Here is a 14,428-nt window from a genome sequence, read left to right on the forward strand (position 1 = left end):
GTAGAGGAGGAGGAGGAGGGGGGTGTTCTTCTCGTGTCCCTGCCAGGAATGTTAGGCGGGGAGACGAGGTACACCGGGCCAGTTTGGGAAGCAGTCCCAGCCTCAACTACATTCACCCAGTGTGCCGTCAGTGAAATGTAGCGTCCCTGTCCGCATGCACTTGTCCACGCGTCGGTGGTCAAGTGGACCTTTGTGCAAAGCGCGGAACTAAGGGCCCGCCTGATGTTGAGTGACACGTGCTGGTGCAAGGCGGGGACGGCACACCGGGAGAAGTAGTGACGGCTAGGGACGGCATAGCGAGGTGCCGCAGTTGCCATCAGGTCCAGGAAGGCGGGAGTTTCAACAAGCCGGAACGCCAACATCTCCTGGGCCAGCAGTTTAGCGATGTTGGCGTTCAAGGCTTGCGCGTGTGGGTGGTTAGCAGTGTATTTCTGCCGCCGCTCCAATGTCTGAGAGATGGTGGGTTGTTGTAAAGAAACGCCTGATGGTGCCTTTGATGGTGCAGGAGAAGGAGATAAGACAGGACCAGGGGAGGATGAGGTAGAAGTCAACAAAGTGGCGGAGGCAGATGAAGTGGTGTCCTGGCTCGTCCTCTGGAGTGCATCGCCAGCACAGTCAGCAGTGGCAGTGGCAGAGGCAGAGGCAGTGGCAGAGGCAGTGGCAGTGGCGTGAACGGCAGGCGGCCTTTGTCCTGCCGTTGCTGCCTGCCACTGATTCCAGTGCTTGGATTCCAAATGACGGCGCATTGAAGTGGTGGACAGGTTGCTCTTCTCAGAGCCCCTAATCAATTTCGAGAGGCAAATTGTGCAGACAACACTATATCTGTCCTCGGCGCATTCCTTGAAAAAACTCCACACCTTCGAGAAACGTGCCCTCGAGGTGGGAGTTTTTCGGGGCTGGGTACGAACTGGAACATCTTGGGAGATTCCGGGTGTGGCCTGGCTTCGCCTAAGCTGCTGACCTCTGCCTCTGCCTCTAGCTACCCTTTTTGGTGCTGCACCTGCCTCAACATCCACACTACTTTCCCCGCTTGACATCCCCCCTGTCCAGGTCGGGTCAGTGTCCTCATCATCCACCACTTCCTCTTCCAACTCCTGTCTCATCTCCTCCTCCCGCACAATGCGCCGGTCAACTGGATGCCCTGACGGCAACTGCGTCACATCATCGTCGATGAGGGTGGGTTGCTGGTCATCCACCACCAAATCGAACGGAGATGGAGGAGACTCTAGTGTTTGAGCATCTGGACACAGATGCTCCTCTGTTAGGTTCGTGGAATCGTGACGTGGAGAGGCAGGTTGAGGGACAATGAAAGGAGCGGAGAACAGCTCTGGGGAGCAGGGACAGTTTGGGTTATTGTTCTGTAAAGCTTCGGAATTTTGGGAGGAAGGAAGACAAGACTGTTGGGTAATAGGAGGAGAGGAGGCAGAGTCTGACTGGCTGCTGGACAATGTGCTGTAAGCGTTCTCTGACAGCCATTGCAAGACCTGTTCCTGGTTCTCGGGCCTACTAAGGTTTGTACCCTGCAGTTTAGTTAATGTGGCAAGCAACCCTGGCACTGTGGAGTGGCGCAATGCTTGCTGCCCCACAGGAGTAGGCACGGGACGCCCTGTGGCTTCACTGCTACCTTGCTCCCCAGAACCATTCCCCCGACCTCGCCCACGGCCTCGTCCACGTCCCTTTCCGGGAGCCTTGCGCATTTTGAATTCCTAGTTAGAAATTGGCACTGTATACCAGTAGTAAAAATTGTGGGTGCACGTAACCCCAATATATTCTTTGAATTACCAGTCAGAAACTGGCACTATATGGCAGTAGCAAGAAATGAGGGTATTTATAACCCCAATATATTCTTTGAATTCCCAGTCAGACAATGGCACTGTATACCAGAAGTAAAAATTGTGGGTGCACGTAACCCCAATATATTCTTTGAATTACCAGTCAGACACTGGCACTATATGGCAGTAGCAAGAAATGAGGGTATTTGTATTCCCAATATATTCTTTGAATTCCCAGTCAGACAATGGCACTGTATACCAGTAGTAAAAATTGTGGGTGCACGTAACCCCAATATATTCTTTGAATTCCCAGTCAGACACTGGCACTATATGGCAGTAGCAAGAAATGAGGGTATTTGTATTCCCAATATATTCTTTGAATTCCCAGTCAGACAATGGCACTGTATACCAGTAGTAAAAATTGTGGGTGCACGTAACCCCAATATATTCTTTGAATTACCAGTCAGAAACTGGCACTATATGGCAGTAGCAAGAAATGAGGGTATTTATAACCCCAATATATTCTTTGAATTCCCAGTCAGACAATGGCACTGTATACCAGTAGTAAAAATTGTGGGTGCACGTAACCCCAATATATTCTTTGAATTCCCAGTCAGACACTGGCACTATATGGCAGTAGCAAGAAATGAGGGTATTTGTATTCCCAATATATTCTTTGAATTCCCAGTCAGACAATGGCACTGTATACCAGTAGTAAAAATTGTGGGTGCACGTAACCCCAATATATTCTTTGAATTCCCAGTCAGACACTGGCACTATATGGCAGTAGCAAGAAATGAGGGTATTTGTATTCCCAATATATTCTTTGAATTCCCAGTCAGACAATGGCACTGTATACCAGTAGTAAAAATTGTGGGTGCACGTAACCCCAATATATTCTTTGAATTCCCAGTCAGACACTGGCACTATATGGCAGTAGCAAGAAATGAGGGTATTTGTATTCCCAATATATTCTTTGAATTCCCAGTCAGACAATGGCACTGTATACCAGTAGTAAAAATTGTGGGTGCACGTAACCCCAATATATTCTTTGAATTACCAGTCAGAAACTGGCACTATATGGCAGTAGCAAGAAATGAGGGTATTTATAACCCCAATATATTCTTTGAATTCCCAGTCAGACAATGGCACTGTATACCAGTAGTAAAAATTGTGGGTGCACGTAACCCCAATATAGTCTTTGAATTCCCAGTCAGACACTGGCACTATATGGCAGTAGCAAGAAATGAGGGTATTTATAACCCCAATATATTCTTTGAATTCCCAGTCAGACAATGGCACTGTATACCAGTAGTAAAAATTGTGGGTGCACGTAACCCCAATATATTCTTTGAATTCCCAGTCAGACACTGGCACTATATGGCAGTAGCAAGAAATGAGGGTATTTGTATTCCCAATATATTCTTTGAATTCCCAGTCAGACAATGGCACTGTATACCAGTAGTAAAAATTGTGGGTGCACGTAACCCCAATATATTCTTTGAATTCCCAGTCAGACACTGGCACTATATGGCAGTAGCAAGAAATGAGGGTATTTGTATTCCCAATATATTCTTTGAATTCCCAGTCAGACAATGGCACTGTATACCAGTAGTAAAAATTGTGGGTGCACGTAACCCCAATATATTCTTTGAATTACCAGTCAGAAACTGGCACTATATGGCAGTAGCAAGAAATGAGGGTATTTATAACCCCAATATATTCTTTGAATTCCCAGTCAGACAATGGCACTGTATACCAGTAGTAAAAATTGTGGGTGCACGTAACCCCAATATATTCTTTGAATTCCCAGTCAGACACTGGCACTATATGGCAGTAGCAAGAAATGAGGGTATTTGTATTCCCAATATATTCTTTGAATTCCCAGTCAGACAATGGCACTGTATACCAGTAGTAAAAATTGTGGGTGCACGTAACCCCAATATATTCTTTGAATTACCAGTCAGACACTGGCACTATATGGCAGTAGCAAGAAATGAGGGTATTTGTATTCCCAATATATTCTTTGAATTCCCAGTCAGACAATGGCACTGTATACCAGTAGTAAAAATTGTGGGTGCACGTAACCCCAATATATTCTTTGAATTCCCAGTCAGACACTGGCACTATATGGCAGTAGCAAGAAATGAGGGTATTTGTATTCCCAATATATTCTTTGAATTCCCAGTCAGACAATGGCACTGTATACCAGTAGTAAAAATTGTGGGTGCACGTAACCCCAATATATTCTTTGAATTACCAGTCAGAAACTGGCACTATATGGCAGTAGCAAGAAATGAGGGTATTTATAACCCCAATATATTCTTTGAATTCCCAGTCAGACAATGGCACTGTATACCAGTAGTAAAAATTGTGGGTGCACGTAACCCCAATATATTCTTTGAATTCCCAGTCAGACACTGGCACTATATGGCAGTAGCAAGAAATGAGGGTATTTGTATTCCCAATATACTCTTTGAATTCCCAGTCAGACAATGGCACTGTATACCAGTAGTAAAAATTGTGGGTGTATATAGCCCCAATTCTATTGCTAGGGGACTTGCAGGGTATTTCTGGGGTGAAGGTGGGGGGGCACACCGTTGGAACGGGTATCGGGGTATATATCGGGTATACGGGAATACACTGACAGTGTATTCCATTCAGGATCCTGGGAAAGCTGGGTTGCGGCGATTGAGCCCGTCAGTGCCACGTTACACTGACAAGCTTCTCCCTGGAATTTAGCTCTTACAAGAGCTGTTGTGGTTGTCTTCTCCTTCCTATCCTAGCCTGTCCCTGCCTACCCAGAATCTAAGCCCTAGCTAGCTGGACGGAAACCTCCGTCCTCGGTGAATTGCAAGCTCAGAATGACGCGAACCTGGGCGGCGCTGTTCTTTTAAATTAGAGGTCACATGTTTTCGGCAGCCAATGGGTTTTGCCTACTTTTCTCAACGTCACCGGTGTCGTAGTTCCTGTCCCACCTACCCTGCGCTGTTATTGGAGCAAAAAAGGCGCCAGGGAAGGTGGGAGGGGAATCGAGTAATGGCGCACTTTACCACGCGGTGTTCGATTCGATTCGAACATGCCAAACAGCCTAATATCCGATCGAACATGAGTTCGATAGAACACTGTTCGCTCATCTCTAATTATTATGCTCTGGGTCTTTTCAGACCCCAGAGTATAATAGTTGGAGGCCCAAAGAAGGTGTAAAAAACAACAGCAAAAAAAATCTTAATTTCCTCCCATTAGCTTTTTGGTCCCCTCACAGCATACGGCCTGTGATTGGGTCACCAACAGTCACATGAGTGAGTAAAGCGTCATGACACTCAGCATGCCCAAGTCATGGCTGAGGCTCAGGTACAGGACTCAATGATGAGTCCATCACAGAGGAGTGCTGAACATCACCATGCTGCAAGGAGGACCAAGGGAGGTAACGGAAAGTGAGTATGAGTGTTTTTTTTTTTTTATTTATACACCTTTCCTGGGCCTCTACCTATTATCTATTTGGTTTTGTAAAAAACAATTTGGAATACTCAGGTCAAACCCAGCTAGGTACAAATCAATTCGCCTATCTCTATTGCTTAAGTAATAATGCCACACGTTGGTTAAACTTTTATATCACTGCCATCACCATGCTCTGTAAAATCTAAGTAATACCTCCATCAAGTGTTCAATAATTAGCAACATACAGTACAACAACCAAATAATAGCTCAATACATAAAGTGATCTAGTCTAATAAAAGACATGGGCAATGTCTAAAAAATACTGCTAATAATATGTAAATATTCAGATAGATGGTTTCAGGGGTGTAGCTATAGGAGTTGGGTCCAGCAGTAGCAGATCCTATTTGGTCCTGGATCCCGAGGAGGCCACAAAGGTGCATCTGCCACATAAAATATACCACTATTCTAAATGACACATAGTAGATAGAGGCCCCATTATAGATTGTACATCGGGGCTCAAGAGTCTCAAGTTATGTTTCCATATCCGCACAGATTGTGCACCCCAAAGCCCAATCCTACATCCATTGATACAGTGAAATAACACATATGTTTGACTAAATCTACAGTTCATTAAGTGTTAATGATAGAAATCACTTTTTATTTCTCTGTGTTGCTCGCAGACATTGATAGTAGAGATGAGCGAACACTAAAATGTTCGAGGTTCGAAATTCGATTCGAACAGCCGCTCAATGTTCGTGTGTTCGAACGGGTTTCGAACCCCATTATAGTCTATGGGGAACAGATACTCGTTAAGGGGGAAACCCAAATCCGTGTCTGGAGGGTCACCAAGTCCACTATGACACCCCAGGAAATGATGCCAACACCTCTGGAATGACACTGGGACAGCAGGGGAAGCATGTCTGGGGGCATCTAACACACCAAAGACCCTCTATTACCCCAACATCACAGCCTAACAACTACACACTTTACACACTCAATACCACCTCTCTGACAGTAGGAAAACACCTTGAAACATGTGTATTTGGCACTTGCAGTGAGGAGAGCTTGTCACCAGCAGTGAATTTGGCCCTTGTAGTAAGTTGAGGTTGGCACCAACATTTGTTTTGAAAATCAGGGTGGATTGAGCCTCTAACCAGCAGAGTTTGGGCAAATTCATGGTGGAGGGAGCCTCTAAAAACCCCAGTTTGGACCAATTCATGGTGGAGGGAGCCTCTAACCAGCCCAGTTTGGGCAAATTAATGGTGGAGGGAGCCTCTAACCACCCCAGTTTGGACCAATTCATGGTGGAGGGAGCCTCTAACCAGCCCAGTTTGGGCAAATTCATGGTGGAGGGAGCCTCTAACCAGCCCAGTTTGGACCAATTAATGGTGGAGGGAGCCTCTAACCAGCCCAGTTTGGACCAATTAATGGTGGAGGGAGCCTCTAACCACCCCAGTTTGGACCAATTCATGGTGGAGGGAGCCTCTAAACAGCCCAGTTTGGGCAAATTCATGGTGGAGGGAGCCTCTAAAAAACCCAGTTTGGACCAATTCATGGTGGAGGGAGCCTCTAACCAGCCCAGTTTGGACCAATTAATGGTGGAGGGAGCCTCTAAACAGCCAAGTTTGGACCAATTCATGGTGGAGGGAGCCTCTAAAAACCCCAGTTTGGACCAATTCATGGTGGAGGGAGCCTCTAACCAGCCCAGTTTGGGCAAATTCATGGTGGAGGGAGCCTCTAAACAGCCCAGTTTGGGCAAATTCATGGTGGAGGGAGCCTCTAACCAGCCCAGTTTGGACCAATTAATGGTGGAGGGAGCCTCTAACCAGCCCAGTTTGGACCAATTAATGGTGGAGGGAGCCTCTAACCAGCCCAGTTTGGACCAATTAATGGTGGAGGGAGCCTCTAACCACCCCAGTTTGGACCAATTCATGGTGGAGGGAGCCTCTAACCAGCCCAGTTTGGACCAATTCATGGTGGAGGGAGCCTCTAAAAAACCCAGTTTGGACCAATTCATGGTGGAGGGAGCCTCTAAACAGCCCAGTTTGGGCAAATTCATGGTGGAGGGAGCCTCTAAAAAACCCAGTTTGGACCAATTCATGGTGGAGGGAGCCTCTAACCAGCCCAGTTTGGACCAATTAATGGTGGAGGGAGCCTCTAAACAGCCAAGTTTGGACCAATTCATGGTGGAGGGAGCCTCTAAAAACCCCAGTTTGGACCAATTCATGGTGGAGGGAGCCTCTAACCAGCCCAGTTTGGACCAATTAATGGTGGAGGGAGCCTCTAACCAGCCCAGTTTGGACCAATTAATGGTGGAGGGAGCCTCTAACCACCCCAGTTTGGACCAATTCATGGTGGAGGGAGCCTCTAAACAGCCAAGTTTGGACCAATTCATGGTGAAGGGAGCCTCTACAAACCCGTTTGGACCAATTCATGGTGGAGGGAGCCTCTAACCAGCCCAGTTTGGGCAAATTCATGGTGGAGGGAGCCTCTAAACAGCCCAGTTTGGGCAAATTCATGGTGGAGGGAGCCTCTAACCAGCCCAGTTTGGACCAATTAATGGTGGAGGGAGCCTCTAACCAGCCCAGTTTGGACCAATTAATGGTGGAGGGAGCCTCTAACCACCCCAGTTTGGACCAATTCATGATGGAGGGAGCCTCTAAACAGCCAAGTTTGGACCAATTCATGGTGGAGGGAGCCTCTAAAAACCCCAGTTTGGACCAATTCATGGTGGAGGGAGCCTCTAACCAGCCCAGTTTGGACCAATTAATGGTGGAGGGAGCCTCTAAACAGCCAAGTTTTGGGAAATTCATGGTGGAGGGAGCCTCTAACCAGCCCAGTTTGGACCAATTCATGGTGGAGGGAGCCTCTAAACAGCCCAGTTTGGGCAAATTCATGGTGGAGGGAGCCTCTAAAAAACCCAGTTTGGACCAATTCATGGTGGAGGGAGCCTCTAACCAGCCCAGTTTGGACCAATTAATGGTGGAGGGAGCCTCTAACCAGCCCAGTTTGGACCAATTAATGGTGGAGGGAGCCTCTAACCACCCCAGTTTGGACCAATTCATGGTGGAGGGAGCCTCTAAACAGCCAAGTTTGGACCAATTCATGGTGGAGGGAGCCTCTAAAAACCCCAGTTTGGACCAATTCATGGTGGAGGGAGCCTCTAACCAGCCCAGTTTGGGCAAATTCATGGTGGAGGGAGCCTCTAAACAGCCCAGTTTGGGCAAATTCATGGTGGAGGGAGCCTCTAAAAAACCCAGTTTGGACCAATTCATGGTGGAGGGAGCCTCTAAACAGCCAAGTTTGGACCAATTCATGGTGAAGGGAGCCTCTAAAAACCCGTTTGGACCAATTCATGGTGGAGGGAGCCTCTAACCAGCCCAGTTTGGGCAAATTCATGGTGGAGGGAGCCTCTAAACAGCCCAGTTTGGGCAAATTCATGGTGGAGGGAGCCTCTAACCAGCCCAGTTTGGACCAATTAATGGTGGAGGGAGCCTCTAACCAGCCCAGTTTGGACCAATTAATGGTGGAGGGAGCCTCTAACCACCCCAGTTTGGACCAATTCATGGTGGAGGGAGCCTCTAAACAGCCAAGTTTGGACCAATTCATGGTGGAGGGAGCCTCTAAAAACCCCAGTTTGGACCAATTCATGGTGGAGGGAGCCTCTAACCAGCCCAGTTTGGACCAATTAATGGTGGAGGGAGCCTCTAAACAGCCAAGTTTTGGGAAATTCATGGTGGAGGGAGCCTCTAACCAGCCCAGTTTGGACCAATTCATGGTGGAGGGAGCCTCTAAACAGCCCAGTTTGGGCAAATTCATGGTGGAGGGAGCCTCTAAAAAACCCAGTTTGGACCAATTCATGGTGGAGGGAGCCTCTAACCAGCCCAGTTTGGACCAATTAATGGTGGAGGGAGCCTCTAACCAGCCCAGTTTGGACCAATTCATGGTGGAGGGAGCCTCTAAACAGCCCAGTTTGGGCAAATTCATGGTGGAAGGAGCCTCTAACCAGCAGAGTTGTGGGAAAGCAGGGTGGAGGGAGCCTCTAACCAGCAGAGTTGGTGGAAATCAGGGTGGAGGGAGCCTCTAACCAGCAGAGTTGGGGGAAATCATGTTGGAGGGAGCCTAGTATTAGCAGAATTGTGCAACGCTTATGGTGGATGAGTATGAGGATGCGGAGGAATTGGAGAGGTTGAGTACAGACATGGAGTTTCATGTTGGGGTGTTTTACACAGGTGGGCACAAAAATGAAGGCTCTATCCAGTGGTGGTTCATTTTTATCAAAGTGAGCCGGTCGGCACTCTCAGCTGACAGACGGGTGCGCTTGTCAGTGATGATGCCACCGGCTGCACTGAACACCCTCTCAGATAGGACGCTGGCGGCAGGACAGGACAGCACCTCCAAGGCATATAGGGCAAGTTCAAGCCACAGGTCCAACTTCGACACCCAATACGTGTAGGGCGCAGAGGGGTCGGAGAGGACAGGGCTGTGGTCGGAAAGGTATTCCCGCAACATGCGCCTATACTTCTCACGCCTGGTGACACTAGGACCCTCCGTGGCGGCACTTTGGCGAGGGGGTGCCATCAAGGTGTCCCAGACCTTAGACAGTGTGCCCCTCGTTTGTGTGGACCGGTGAGAACTTGGTTGCCTACTGGAGGAACTGCCCTCCCTGCCGCCAACGTCACATGCTGGAAACATCTCCATCATATTCTGCACCAATTGCCTGTGGCAAGCATTGATGCGATTGGCCCTCCCCTCTACCGGAATAAAAGACGAGATGTTGTTTTTATACCGGGGGTCAAGGATAGCAAAGATCCAGTACTGGTTGTCCTCCATGATTTTGACAATACGCTTGTCGGTTGTAAAGCACCCCAACATGAACTCAGCCATGTCTGCCACAGTGTTAGTTGGCATGACTCCTCTGGCCCCACCGGAAAGTTCAATCTCCATTTCCTCCTCATCCTCCATGTCTACCCATCCGCGCTGCAACAATGGGACGATTCGAAGTTGCCCGGAAGCCTCCTGTATCACCATCACATCATCGGACAACTCTTCTTCCTCCTCCTCCTCCTCCTCCTCCTCCTCCATTAAACGCAGTGAAGCGGACAGATGTGTGGACCTACTCTCCAGCTGTGACGGATCGGATGCTATCCCTAACTCCTCTGTGTGATCTGAGTTATCCCTGATGTCAATCAGGGATTCTCTCAGAACACACAAGAGCGGGATTGTAAGGCTCACCATCGCATCCTCAGAGCTCACCCTCCTTGTGGACTCCTCAAAGACCCGTAGGATGTCACAAAGGTCTCTCATCCATGGCCACTCATGGATGTGAAACTGAGGCAGCTGACTTTGTGGCACCCTAGGGTTTTGTAGCTGGTATTCCATCAAAGGTCTCTGCTGCTCAACCACTCTATTCAACATCTGAAACGTTGAGTTCCAGCGTGTGGGGACGTCGCACAAAAGCCGGTGTTGTGGCACATGCAGGCGTTGCTGGAGAGATTTTAAGCTAGCAGCGGCTACTGTCGACTTGCGAAAGTGGGCGCACATGCGCCGCACTTTCACCAGTAGCTCTGGAACATTGGGGTAGCTCTTTAGGAAACGTTGCACCACTAGGTTGAAGACGTGGGCCAGGCATGGAACATGTTGGAGTCCGGCAAGCTCCAGAGCTGCTACCAGGTTCCGGCCGTTATCACAAACGACCATGCCTGGGCCCAGGTGCAGCGGCTCAAACCATATTGAGGTCTCATCGAGGAGGGCATCCCTCACCTCGGAGGCAGTGTGCTGTCTGTCCCCCAAGCTGATCAGCTTCAGCACAGCCTGCTGACGTCTACCAACGCCAGTGCTGCAACGTTTCCAACTCGTAGCTGGGGTCAATCTAACAGCGGAGGAGGAGGCGGTGGCGGAGGAGGAGGCGGTGGCGGAGGAGGAGGCGGTAGAGGAGGAGGAGGAGGGGGGTGTTCTTCTCGTGTCCCTGCCAGGAATGTTAGGCGGGGAGACGAGGTACACCGGGCCAGTTTGGGAAGCAGTCCCAGCCTCAACTACATTCACCCAGTGTGCCGTCAGTGAAATGTAGCGTCCCTGTCCGCATGCACTTGTCCACGCGTCGGTGGTCAAGTGGACCTTTGTGCAAAGCGCGGAACTAAGGGCCCGCCTGATGTTGAGTGACACGTGCTGGTGCAAGGCGGGGACGGCACACCGGGAGAAGTAGTGACGGCTAGGGACGGCATAGCGAGGTGCCGCAGTTGCCATCAGGTCCAGGAAGGCGGGAGTTTCAACAAGCCGGAACGCCAACATCTCCTGGGCCAGCAGTTTAGCGATGTTGGCGTTCAAGGCTTGCGCGTGTGGGTGGTTAGCAGTGTATTTCTGCCGCCGCTCCAATGTCTGAGAGATGGTGGGTTGTTGTAAAGAAACGCCTGATGGTGCCTTTGATGGTGCAGGAGAAGGAGATAAGACAGGACCAGGGGAGGATGAGGTAGAAGTCAACAAAGTGGCGGAGGCAGATGAAGTGGTGTCCTGGCTCGTCCTCTAGAGTGCATCGCCAGCACAGTCAGCAGTGGCAGTGGCAGAGGCAGAGGCAGTGGCAGAGGCAGTGGCAGTGGCGTGAACGGCAGGCGGCCTTTGTCCTGCCGTTGCTGCCTGCCACTGATTCCAGTGCTTGGATTCCAAATGACGGCGCATTGAAGTGGTGGACAGGTTGCTCTTCTCAGAGCCCCTAATCAATTTCGAGAGGCAAATTGTGCAGACAACACTATATCTGTCCTCGGCGCATTCCTTGAAAAAACTCCACACCTTCGAGAAACGTGCCCTCGAGGTGGGAGTTTTTCGGGGCTGGGTACGAACTGGAACATCTTGGGAGATTCCGGGTGTGGCCTGGCTTCGCCTAAGCTGCTGACCTCTGCCTCTGCCTCTAGCTACCCTTTTTGGTGCTGCACCTGCCTCAACATCCACACTACTTTCCCCGCTTGACATCCCCCCTGTCCAGGTCGGGTCAGTGTCCTCATCATCCACCACTTCCTCTTCCAACTCCTGTCTCATCTCCTCCTCCCGCACAATGCGCCGGTCAACTGGATGCCCTGACGGCAACTGCGTCACATCATCGTCGATGAGGGTGGGTTGCTGGTCATCCACCACCAAATCGAACGGAGATGGAGGAGACTCTAGTGTTTGAGCATCTGGACACAGATGCTCCTCTGTTAGGTTCGTGGAATCGTGACGTGGAGAGGCAGGTTGAGGGACAATGAAAGGAGCGGAGAACAGCTCTGGGGAGCAGGGACAGTTTGGGTTATTGTTCTGTAAAGCTTCGGAATTTTGGGAGGAAGGAAGACAAGACTGTTGGGTAATAGGAGGAGAGGAGGCAGAGTCTGACTGGCTGCTGGACAATGTGCTGTAAGCGTTCTCTGACAGCCATTGCAAGACCTGTTCCTGGTTCTCGGGCCTACTAAGGTTTGTACCCTGCAGTTTAGTTAATGTGGCAAGCAATCCTGGCACTGTGGAGTGGCGCAATGCTTGCTGCCCCACAGGAGTAGGCACGGGACGCCCTGTGGCTTCACTGCTACCTTGCTCCCCAGAACCATTCCCCCGACCTCGCCCACGGCCTCGTCCACGTCCCTTTCCGGGAGCCTTGCGCATTTTGAATTCCTAGTTAGAAATTGGCACTGTATACCAGTAGTAAAAATTGTGGGTGCACGTAACCCCAATATATTCTTTGAATTCCCAGTCAGACACTGGCACTATATGGCAGTAGCAAGAAATGAGGGTATTTGTATTCCCAATATACTCTTTGAATTCCCAGTCAGACAATGGCACTGTATACCAGTAGTAAAAATTGTGGGTGCACGTAACCCCAATATATTCTTTGAATTACCAGTCAGAAACTGGCACTATATGGCAGTAGCAAGAAATGAGGGTATTTGTATTCCCAATATACTCTTTGAATTCCCAGTCAGACAATGGCACTGTATACCAGTAGTAAAAATTGTGGGCGCACGTAACCCCAATATATTCTTTGAATTACCAGTCAGAAACTGGCACTATATGGCAGTAGCAAGAAATGAGGGTATTTATAACCCCAATATATTCTTTGAATTCCCAGTCAGACAATGGCACTGTATACCAGTAGTAAAAATTGTGGGTGCACGTAACCCCAATATATTCTTTGAATTCCCAGTCAGAAACTGGCACTATATGGCAGTAGCAAGAAATGAGGGTATTTGTATTCCCAATATACTCTTTGAATTCCCAGTCAGACAATGGCACTGTATACCAGTAGTAAAAATTGTGGGTGCACGTAACCCCAATATATTCTTTGAATTACCAGTCAGAAACTGGCACTATATGGCAGTAGCAAGAAATGAGGGTATTTATAACCCCAATATATTCTTTGAATTCCCAGTCAGACAATGGCACTGTATACCAGTAGTAAAAATTGTGGGTGCACGTAACCCCAATATATTCTTTGAATTCCCAGTCAGAAACTGGCACTATATGGCAGTAGCAAGAAATGAGGGTATTTGTATTCCCAATATACTCTTTGAATTCCCAGTCAGACAATGGCACTGTATACCAGTAGTAAAAATTGTGGGTGCACGTAACCCCAATATATTCTTTGAATTACCAGTCAGAAACTGGCACTATATGGCAGTAGCAAGAAATGAGGGTATTTATAACCCCAATATATTCTTTGAATTCCCAGTCAGACAATGGCACTGTATACCAGTAGTAAAAATTGTGGGTGCACGTAACCCCAATATATTCTTTGAATTACCAGTCAGAAACTGGCACTATATGGCAGTAGCAAGAAATGAGGGTATTTGTATTCCCAATATACTCTTTAAATTCCCAGTCAGACAATGGCACTGTATACCAGTAGTAAAAATTGTGGGTGCACGTAACCCCAATATATTCTTTGAATTACCAGTCAGAAACTGGCACTATATGGCAGTAGCAAGAAATGAGGGTATTTATAACCCCAATATATTCTTTGAATTCCCAGTCAGACAATGGCACTGTATACCAGTAGTAAAAATTGTGGGTGCACGTAACCCCAATATATTCTTTGAATTCCCAGTCAGAAACTGGCACTATATGGCAGTAGCAAGAAATGAGGGTATTTGTATTCCCAATATACTCTTTGAATTCCCAGTCAGACAATGGCACTGTATACCAGTAGTAAAAATTGTGGGTGCACGTAACCCCAATATATTCTTTGAATTACCAGT

This window comes from Leptodactylus fuscus, chromosome 10 (genome assembly GCF_031893055.1).
Source record: "Leptodactylus fuscus isolate aLepFus1 chromosome 10, aLepFus1.hap2, whole genome shotgun sequence".
NCBI classification, from domain to species: domain Eukaryota; kingdom Metazoa; phylum Chordata; class Amphibia; order Anura; family Leptodactylidae; genus Leptodactylus; species Leptodactylus fuscus.